Source organism: Sinocyclocheilus anshuiensis, unplaced genomic scaffold (assembly GCF_001515605.1).
Source record: "Sinocyclocheilus anshuiensis isolate Anshui unplaced genomic scaffold, SAMN03320099.WGS_v1.1 scaffold1365, whole genome shotgun sequence".
Lineage (NCBI taxonomy): Eukaryota > Metazoa > Chordata > Actinopteri > Cypriniformes > Cyprinidae > Sinocyclocheilus > Sinocyclocheilus anshuiensis.
Window position 1 is genome coordinate 1,373,530 of NW_015551032.1, and position 11,729 is coordinate 1,385,258.

General features: G+C 38.7%; 1 pseudogene; it reads right to left on the bottom strand.

Annotated features, from left to right (window-relative positions):
- Positions 1-11,729, bottom strand: part of LOC107661228 (ras-GEF domain-containing family member 1B-A-like) — a 69,323-nt pseudogene that overhangs the window by 15,257 nt on the left and 42,337 nt on the right.

The following is an 11,729-nucleotide window of genomic DNA, read 5'->3' on the forward strand; positions in this document are numbered from 1 at the left end:
GAAGATGTACGTCCTCTGCGAGTCAATAAAAAAAAGAGATCAATGTTGGTGCAATAATACAAACCATTAATATCTGTTTTTCAATATTCTAAACCAAACTAATGTTGGACTTAAAGTAAACAAAGTGTTAACTACATAAAATTTATTTATATTTCTGAAAAATATATGTGGTTAGCTAGACTACAGCTCAAAAGGACATTTATTTTAAATAAAGTTCTTTATAATGTTACAAAAGATGTATCTCTTTATATCAGTTTAATGTGTCCTTGTGATTAAAAGTTTTAATTTCTTTTTAAAAATCTTACTGACACCAAATTTTTGAACAGTAGTGCATATTGCTGAATTTTAAGTAGAGACCAATTGCAAGTCACTTTTGTGGTCTCAGTGTTTTGACATTTAAAAAATAAATCTGAGATATAAAAATAAGCATGCATGTGTTTTCAATACTCAAAATCCAATATTGTGAACTGGCTTAATACTTTTGATAATCTATACACTCACATCAGGATAGTAAGCCACCGTCGGGACCAAGTGCTCAATTAGAGCCTCCAAGGACCCTGACACCAGGTTGTTGTCATGGTAATACAGGCCTTCATAGTCCTCTTCCTTGGCCTTATAGAGATTCTTGTTGTAGCCATTAGACCCATACATTGCTGGAAAGGGTGGCGTTTGAGGCATTTTGTCCTGTTGAAGGATATAAAGAAACATCGGTCTGAGGAGCCTCACCTAAATGCAAACACAATCAAAAACAGACATTGACGCATGAACTAATTCGTTAATGCTGAGCCTCCATCCTCAACTGAAAATTTTGTTTACCTTTGTGTAAAACACAAGGTCCACAGTATCATTATAGGAAGCTGAGTGGAAAATTACTGTTCCTCGGATGGATGACTCATGGGGATGAATATGTCGCTATTAATCTCAATGTGCAAACACCTTCCTTGATGGAGCCTGCGAGAACTTGAGTTTAAATCTCCATTCGCTGCGTATTTCAGACTCACACTAGCTGGCTCTAATCCACCATAATAGCGGGTGAACGTACCGCCGGCGGGTTTCACTCACAAACACCAACAAATTAATCTTCATGGTGCTTTTACCTCACGTGGACGTACAAAACAGAGGCTCTTTTAACTTCGGTTTGATACAAAAAACACGATGACCTATGAGATCTAGTGCCTCTGAAAAGAAGCATTCTTATTTTCCCCCTCAAAACCAAAACGTGGGCCATTACAAATGAGAGTCCTATGAGTCGATCAGCATTAGCTAGAGGTGATAAGCAGCCAAAAGCAGTCCTTCACCCACACAAAGAGCTCTGGCTCACATTGCATCCCTCCCTCCTACTTCTGTATCTTCCAGCCTCTCGTGGAAAGGCAGAAAGTGAGTTTTGCACATGTCAATGCATCGCCTAATCACGCGGATGGATCCAGCATGCCAGCACGAGCTTCTGTGCCATTTCAGAGATCAGCCCGTGACTTTCAGTGAGATTCCTGGACACAGCACATATGGGCCCCTCAATGGAGGCATTCACAGCTATGGCACGGGGCGTCAAGGGACACCCCAAACAATGCACAGTCCCAATGGCCGCCTGCCTATTCAGACCCACAGGCGTTTGGGTGCCAGAGTTGGACAGGAGTGCACAGGAGGGAGGGGGTGTTGTATGATGAGGTATATTCTCAGTCCAAGGCCCCCCACAGAGACCTCCTTCATAAAACCATTGGCATTAGCATCAAAATGGAGGCCCGAGAGGTCAAGGCAGCAAACGCCCCCCGCGCATCTGCTTTACCATGTGTTATACCATCTGAGCACGTCAATGAGATAAAAAGAGCGGAAGGCCAAATGATGTCAAGAATGATTTTGCGCTCATCACCAGAAATTGACTATTTGTCAAGTCCTATATGAACGATGCCTCTGGGAACCACATACAGTTTTATTCTCTCACTCATATTCTGCAACAGAATTTGTCTGAACTTTCATAAAAATAAACCATTTTATTGTTTTTGACCAAACAGTGTTGAATGAAGTCCACTTTTGTCTCATTATATGGTCAAAAAGCAGGATCCCCCAGTGCATCTGCTCATGCAACCCTATTAGTGAAGCCCCCAGGCAACAATGCAAATCTGCTAAAACAGAAAAAGTCAAAGCCCTTTTAAACACTCTAGGCGCACCAACTGCTGCTCGATTGAATTCTGTGAGCGAATAAAACAAAGCTGAAGCTGATTAGTAGCAGGGATTCTGGATGTGTTTACTTTTTAGTTGCAGTTGTCAAGTATGGCCGGCCACATGTCCTCTCTCCTGTCCTGCTCAAACAAACACTGAGCACAGCCTTCACCACGGGGGCTGTATAGTGTATAAGCAAACAAAAAGGCCCTTGCTTTCACACAATTACTGCACTGTTTTTGTCAGGGCTTTTATTTTGACCATATAGAATATTTGGCATCCTTGCACGGCTGCATTTTAGATAGTTATGACTGTCAGAAAGCTGAAAACATTCAGTCCCACCCGCATGTTGACTGTAGTGTCGATTACTGTGGCTCTAGATCAAAACGGGCTTCAAGCATTAAGCAACACTCAGCAAGATAAATAAACGGTATGATCTTCGGGGTTCCCACACCTTTTGACCAATAAATTTCCATGATTTTACACTCATTTAACCCTACTGGATAAGGACAAAGTTGATAAAATATAATAAATATTATTCTACATATACTATACACAAACATATATATTGTCATGGAAATGTCTTGAAAATTTCAATATTGTAAGTAAAATACTGAATAAATTCAAAAATACCTTGAAATTGAACTTTTTATATAATTTAAATTGAATTTAAAGTTATATTTTTTATTTGTAGAATACATATTCAATAAATAGATAATTAAATTACAATTTTTACTTACATTATTGAAATTTCCATGACTTCTTAAGGTCAGTTTCATTGGAAATCACAATTTTAAAATTCCTTGATATTTACAGGTTTTCTGTGGCTGTGGGAACCCTGTCTAATGCAAATGTGGAGGGTAAAACAACAAAACCCAAACGCTCCGGACTGTTTTGAAACCGTATCCTCAACAACAGGTTGTGTTGTGCTCATTGGCATGTTATTAGGAGTTGTAAAGTTGTTGTGGCAGTCTTGACTTTAAAGGAAACTTTATGCTGAATATAAAAAATACCAAGGATCAAGATTCTAACAAATAGGAAGGACTGATGAGGACTGCTGTGATGACAAGAAGAAATGTTTCTCACTCACATTTCTCTTAAAAGATCCAAACAAACAAATGTCTGACGTATTCAAGAGACTGGGGCATATACCATAAACAGAGTTCGGTGTAAATTGACAAATTACTATAAAAGGATGTTATGAATATTATGAAATGAGGAAATAAACGTGTTCATGGCCCTGTAACAGACACCAGTATGACACAACATTGTCGGCTTTCAATAAATTCAGCAAAAGGATCAAATTGAGTCTTGGTCTTTTGGTTTCTGTCAAAGTGGATTACACATTAGCCTTGGGAAATGAGCAGGTGTGTGTCCGTGTGTGTGTGTGTGTGTGTGTGTGTGTGTGTGTGTAAAACGGTGGGGGAAGGGAGCTATAACTTCACTGAAATTACACAAGTGTGTCTGAGTAAATAAAGGGCTTGGCTGGTGATACAGATTAGCGGGGCATAGTGTCCTTCCCAAGTAAAAGCACTTCCAGCTGCCTGCATGACTGCTATCACAGAGGCAAAGTCCAGCCAAATCACAGCGACCTGATGCAGATCAGCATTTCAAAACAGAATCAAATGTCTCAAACACTCTTCTTTCCACAATCTTGACCAAAACAACCCTTCTTTTTGATAAAAAAGAAGCACAATATAAGGCTGTTGATAAACAACACAAATTAATCAAGTAAGGTAAGACAATCTGCTTAAGCCCCCAAATAGCTTACTTATTTGATAGTGGGGAAGAACACATGGGTAATGATCATCTGAAATCAACAAGGGAATACCAGCAACCCTCCAGTTCCCATACCCACCTACCACAAGACCACTACCATACTAATAAATATGATAAATGAAAAATGATTTCCCCACTGAAAACTCTCAGCAAACACTACACTTCCATAAAGCTGTCATCTTCATCCTGCAGTGCAAACCATCAGTTTAGCACACACCATGCACACTATATTTTTAAGCCAATTTACTGTAATTTTATAACATCCTAAACAATAAAATACATAGACATTTACACGGGACTTTAAGATTTCACTAATCTCAATGTGTTTTATAGACTTGGAACTGCAGTTTTAAAATTCCTTCTTATAACCAGTTTTCCCTGACTGTGGGAACCTAGTATGGATGTAGCTAGTGAAGTAAATGAACATTACAGTCATTCAGTGAAATATTATACATTAAAGTACCATGCCAATAAAACAAATAACCAATAGTATATAGCAATCATTCATTTCCATGGCAGTATATCAAATTACATGACGGCTTGGTTGTGTTCTACAACTGTTGTACATTGCATATCACACTTGTAAGAACTCCCACTCAAGACCACCAGCATACTAGCACCACAGGTCACATTCTCCATTAATAAGGTGAATATGATCAGCACGGAATATCTGTTGGTAACATATGTAAGTAAACCATTCTGTCTCGCTTGAACGTAATCTATTGACTGACGAACACAGAGCAGGTAGTAAATTAATAATCAAAATGCATGCAAACCAAGCCGCGTATTGAACGCATCGAGCGCTTCTGTAAACACATATTGAGTTTCTCACCTCCGCTGTAGATCAGCCCTGCAGAAGTTTGGCGATAAATGGCTGCGCAAGATGAACCTCCGGACATATAACAATACACTTCAAAAAATGATTCTCAATTCATACGAAACTCAAAAGAAGTCACGCTGCGTATTCCCAGGTCATACGGATACTGACTGTGACACTCACGCGCATGATCCTTAGAAATATACCCCAGGCAGTACGTGCGACGCGCTACACTAAGCAAGTGCGCTGATCCACTGAGCGCGCGAATAGTAAATGATAGTAGGCGGCGCTGTGAAATCCAGACAGCCAATCAGCGGACAGCACCAGACACCCGCGTGCATACGCTTGAAAACGAAAACATACGGGAAATTTACTAAAAGAGAGAAACAACTGAAAGAAGAACTAGGCTAAATGCCTGTGTCAGCGAAAATCCCCTTAAAATAATCTTCATGGTTACTTACAAGTCCGCCATTATATCCTGAAAGTCTCATTTGAATCTAGCAGAAACGCCTTTACAAAAAAGATGCAGGGCTAATGAATTTATCATTTCTCATAACCCACACAAATGCATTTATTTATTTATTTGTCCAAAAATACAGAATTTTATAAATGTTAGCATCACTGTGTAATGGAAATATTTTGGCGAATCTCCCTTATGGTAATACACTGAGACCATACCCTACACTGATAATATATATATAATTTTATTTTTTCCCCCACATTCTGCTATATGTAATGTTTACCTGCATTATCTTTTTTTTTTTTTTTTTAGGTTAAATTAAATCTGTGAAACACACTATATATCCACCCTGTCTCATTGTTGTAGAATTGTTATTGTGTTTTTTTAATGTGCTATTTATTCACGATAGTGCATGTCTAAGAAACGATCAGGACACCTGGACTTGGATTTTCACTGATACTGGGTAGGAACCCCACACTAGACACTGCAGTGAATACCTGAAAGAGTTCACAGAGAGGTTTTCCCTCTCATTGCAGGTCAAGGGGCCGAGAGCTTGTCACCTCTCTCACCTGAGGTGTGATAAATGAGCTCCAGTAGCATATTCTAACAACAATGGTCTCAATCTGTCTGTTGTTTAAATTGACAGAACAAATTGATTCCCCAGATAAACTTTCACTCACTCCACGGTTAACCTAATAATGCTTCTGAACATATAACTACACAGTTTCCACAGACCTATAGTTAAAATTACTCACTTGAAGGTAAGGACATGCAAAAAAATATCACAAAGTTAATCCATGTGATAACTCAAAAATCATATTTCATGTCTATGTACTTATTTGTTAAGAAGCAGTGAAAAAGCAGGACAATGTGTGTGCTGGGGTCCTGAATGTCCTCTCGGGGGTTATTTGCATTAATGGCTGGCTGACTCTCTTTAACAAGGTTATATTTTCATAAATGTGTGTGTATCAAATGTCTTAAGCAGACCAGCACCTTAAAATCATATTTTATATCAAACCAGTACATAAAAATAAAAAATAAAAAAGCAAATGAAAGACACGAATGAATCATCTCTAAAATCTGCATCTCAAAAGACTCTTTAAACGTGGTGTGAAAATTGGGATGTTTCTTCATGCCTTTGACAACCAGTCTGAATAAAATCTGAATATGTGGAGTATTATGCTTGAAAACAACCATTCGCAGATCTCACATCTTGGCTAACACCTCCACAATGGGCCCACAGTTATGTAACCTCTGTGTATTCAAAGTCACTGTTCATCATGTAGAGTGTGTGGAGGAGTTCGTAAAGATATGAAGAACTAACAGTTAAGCTCTCTGCAAAAGTTAACACTTCTATCAAGAACCAAACAGCAACAAAATGTTGAAGAGAAACAGCTACATGTCCATTCAAGTCCAGTCGTTCTCCCCATTAAATACACATTTGAGGTTAGTCAGCACAGACGGTTTGACCTATAGCTTCCCCTCTACTCCAGAGGTACTCACACCCGTTTTGTTGTCCTAGATGGGGTATTATGAATGTGAAAAGTGAGAAACAGCACAAATTATTTACGTTTGGAATGGTTAATAAGAATGCATGATGAACATAGTGCCTGCTGTTCCATTTGAGCTTTTTTACTTCAAAGATTGGTCCCTAAAACAGAATGAGATAAAAATGTATATGACGAACGTTAAATTGAAGTAGTTGATTATCCCAGTGAAACATTTTAATGTTCCAAAACCATTCAAAATCTAAAACATGTATCAAGAGTCTTTCAAAACACAAAAGTCTATGCAAGTACGTTTTTACACACATAAGAATAAGCAGCATGTGAATTCTCAAATCGGGATCCTAATCCACATCTATTCTGTGGAAACAAATGTACTAGCAGTTGATAAAGATGATCAGGCACTGTGTTAAGAACAACAGTATATTAGCTGTAGTTAACCTAAGTGCTAATGAAGAAACCTTAGTATACCATATGGTTATGTGTGTGTTATATCTCCATTACTTGAGGGCAAGTATGTCACAATCAGCTTTGTCTTTTGATCTTTGGTGTCATTCTGTTATCATATTGTTTAATAGCTACTTCATTTCACGAGTGCATTCATTAAAATAGATTTACAACACTCCATATTCACCAATTATAAGAAATAATATTATGCCAAATTGGGTGTGATTTTGCCCTTAACTAGTCAATATAGACAGATAGACACATTCACTACCTCAGCAAATCAAGCTGACCCTTACCAGACATACCAATATCTAACTAAAGATTGACTTACATCATATATGAATTCCGACCCAAATATTTTATGCAAGTCAGCTGAGGAAAAGCACTCAAACTCCAGTCCATCAAATCAAGTGCACTGACTCCAGACCAGCATTCCCCAACCCAAGTTTTAACTTCACAATCATTGGGAAGAATCAAACTGGCCTCAAATCAGGAATAATGGGTGGCAACCAATCCCAGACAAAGGGTAGGTCAGTACAGTCTACTGCTTCTTCTACTCGATCATCATTCATAGATCCTCATTAGTACCTCACAAAAGTCCAAGCATGGAAACCAATGTGACTCAATGCTCAGAATTAGCTTCCAAATGAGGAACAAGATGTGTTGCTTCCTGACATTTAATGTTACCAAAAAAAACCTTTGTAAAAATGTGAATGAATAGTTAAATGAAATCCCGATCTATATCTCATAAACGTAACTATTTTTTTTTTTTAATTTACTGAATAATTGAATTCAGTTTCATGGTCTGCACTAACCTGGCCATCTTAATCTGTTATTTATTATTACTATATGTCTACTACTATTTACATCATTCAAATGTAGTATCACACTCTGGGAATGTTTTAGTGAAAAGGCTTTACCTATTCCTTGAAGTCCAGCTACTTAAACCCAACACTTTTCCTACCTCTTACAAAATATGCTGAGATAGACATGATCAATTTTACTCAAAGTCTGTATAGACTTGTTCACAAACATACCAGGGAAACCCCAACTGGCAAGTAAAGAATGGCTGAAGTACTTTTCCAGTCTATTTCTCTTAATGGCTTCAAGTTTTACTTTATGCTCTGCAAACTGATACAGATCACACAATTGGACCCCTAACTACACAAGCCAGTTATAGTCAAATGCAACCTGATGATTAAAACCATATGAAAATATGACCGGATTTGATTTGCCAAGAATGTGGTCCATATATACGTTTCCTGAGTAATGTCTGAAGCACAAATTTTTTCACAGTTGGCCTAGTTCACTGTTTGCGTGAGCCCGAGGAGAACGCCTTTATGTCTCTGCCTGACAAAACCGCTCACATCCCAGAAACCAAAAAATAGGGCATCTCTAACTGCGAGAAACCTTGATGCGAAGTTCAGTAAATCCTCCCCCTAAAAAAGCTCAACAACAACAGTGAAAAAAAGTTCTGTCACAGAGATTTGTTTCTTCTGAGGTGACCTCAGCACTGACGGCTTTTCATTAGGATCGCTGCGACAGATAATAACCCACTGAACTCATCCCTGAAGGTCACAAAGATCTCGCCTCTCCCCTCCCATTCTACAACAACAGATGCCACATGATACAACATGTCACAGATGGAGCAGATAAGATCAAAGGACAGGTGTAACAGCGACCAGAGACTTGGCTCGTATTCTGAGAGAATCAACAATTACTAAAGGGCAAACACTTTTATCATTGTTGTTGAAACTGTTGTTGTCTCAAAGTGTTTCAAGATAAATCTAAAAATACTATATTATATTAAAATATTGGACATTAGAGTAAGCATAAATTAGAATCATAAAATCATACAAAACGCACGTTATTTTTTATTTAGTAGTGACCTGAACAAGATATTTCATAAAAGACGTTTACATATAGTCCACAAGAGAAAATAATCGTTGAATTTATAAAAATGACCCCGTTCAAAAGTTTACATATGTTTGATTCTTAATACTGTGTTGACTGTACCTGGATGATCCACAGCTGTGTTTTTTGTTTTGTTTTGTTTTGTTTTGTTATAGTTGTTCATGAGTCCATTGTTTGTCCTGAACAGTTAAACTGTCCGCTGTTCTTCAGAAAAATCCTTCAGGTCCAACAAATTCTTTGGTTTTCCAGCATCTTTTGCGTATTTGAACCCTTTCCAACAATGACAGTATGATTTTGAAATCCATCGTTTTTCCACACTGAGGACAACTGAGGGACTATTACAGAATAATATACCCAACTATTACAGAAGGTTCAAACGCTCACTGATGCTCCAGAAGGAAACACGATATATACAGTGGGTACGGAAAGTATTCAGACCCCCTTAAATTTTTCACTCTTTGTTATATTGCAGCCATTTGCTAAAATCATTTAAGTTAATTTTTTTTCCTCATTAATGTACACACAGCACCCCATATTGACAGAAAAACACAGAATTGTTGACATTTTTGCAGATTTATTAAAAAAGAAAAACTGAAATATCACATGGTCCTAAGTATTCAGACCCTTTGCTGTGACACTCATATATTTAACTCAGGTGCTGTCCATTTCTTCTGATCATCCTTGAGATGGTTCTACACCTTCATTTGAGTCCAGCTGTGTTTGATTATACTGATTGGACTTGATTAGGAAAGCCACACACCTGTCTATATAAGACCTTACAGCTCACAGTGCATGTCAGAGCAAATGAGAATCATGAGGTCAAAGGAACTGCCTGAAGAGCTCAGAGACAGAATTGTGGCAAGGCACAGATCTGGCCAAGGTTACAAAAAAATTTCTGCTAATTTATCTACATTATATTTGTATATTACTGGATACATATGTACACACACACACAAGCACAAACATAGAACTTTCCGCCCAGCAGGTGTGTGGGAGACTGGCTGCCAGCAAAATACTCAATGTTCTCTTGGTTCCCACACTCACTGAAGGCCAAAGAACATGATCTCCCACCCATGTATCTCAGGGGTAAACACAATCACATGGTAGGGCTCAGACTTTACTGTAGGTTGTATATAAACAATGTTCCAAACACATCCGGATTAGAATGTACACGCTATATTGTTTATGCAGTATGAATGTTCACACTACTGGGCTGCATGCCATGAATTATGCAATATTTTCTTGTCAGTTCTGACACATTACAGCATTAACTGCTCTCAGCCATCACAACACTAACGTATAGGATGGGCTGCTGGTTTGTTAAGTCAGTCAGGGGGCAAAGGACTGTCTTGTGTCCATCTGTAACTTTGCTGTGTGAAGTAGTGCTGACATTTTAATTATCTTTGACAGAAGCAAGAGACGTAAGGCCTCAGTCTGGGAAAAAAACTGCCTACAAAAGACATTGGGTTGTAAAACTGTCTAAATGACAAGCAAACATAAATAAATAAATAAATAAAATAAAGATGATCAAAATTCAATGATATAACAAAATGACTAAATGGACTCAAATCTCCAAAATAGTCTACAAAAAGTCACATTATGAGCATCCCAGAGAAGAGCTGTGAGAACCATGTTTAGTGCTTTGGGAGGGGTCCTAAAGCATATGAGACAGCAGCTGGAAGACATTGCGTGTGTGCATGTGGTTTGGCATTAATGTATGTGTTACGTATCCGGTCCATGAACTTCCGTCTGCTAGCCATCAGAGGTCACCCTTTCCATTTTCATTGACTCTCGCACTACACACTGTTGCATATCACCCCGGACTACATATCCCATCATTCATTGCACTGATTGCACACAGCACTGATTGCACACAGCTGTTTCATATCACTCACTCACTATTTAACACTCCATCTCACTCCTTCTAACTGCCGAGTATTGTATGCGCTTATCGCCAGCAGTGATAGCTACTCTACAGAGCCCTCGTTAGCTTCCTAGCCTAGCCTAGTCTGTTTTTTGGTTTCTGATCTTTGCCTGTTTCCTTGGATTTATCCCTTTAGTCTTGCCCTTTTGATTCTGTTCGCCGTTCGTTGACCTTCGCTAGCCCTAGGACTATTCTTGTGTCTTGCCCGCCATATACCTGTTTGCCATTGTTCAACCCTGCCTGTGTTTCTGACCTCTCTGCTTTAATAAAGCTTGCACATGGATCCGCATGTCTCACGTCTCGTCAGCCCCGTTACAGTATGGGGGGAAGGTTAGGAAATGGAGGAAACTAGAAGACAGACAACACCCAGACAAACTCCCTGTGACCCACATACCCTCCCTCTTCCTCCCCCATCTCCCCTCCACCTTCTGGGTAGAGACGGCTTGAGAGCTGACATTCCATCCCAACCCCCCTCTGTCAAAACAAACAAGAAGACCACCTGAGGAAAAGGAATTGTTTTGTCACATTTTCAAGGGTTAATCTTAACCAGTCAGGGGTCCACATCATTTGCATGCCTTCAAATTACACTTCAGACTTGGGTACCCAAGACATACATGAGAAATCAATTCTTGATATTCTATTAATAACTATGTTTCTACACTCTAAAAAATGCTGGGTTAAAAAGGGACAAACCCAGGGTAAAATAGGGACAAACCCAGCAATTGG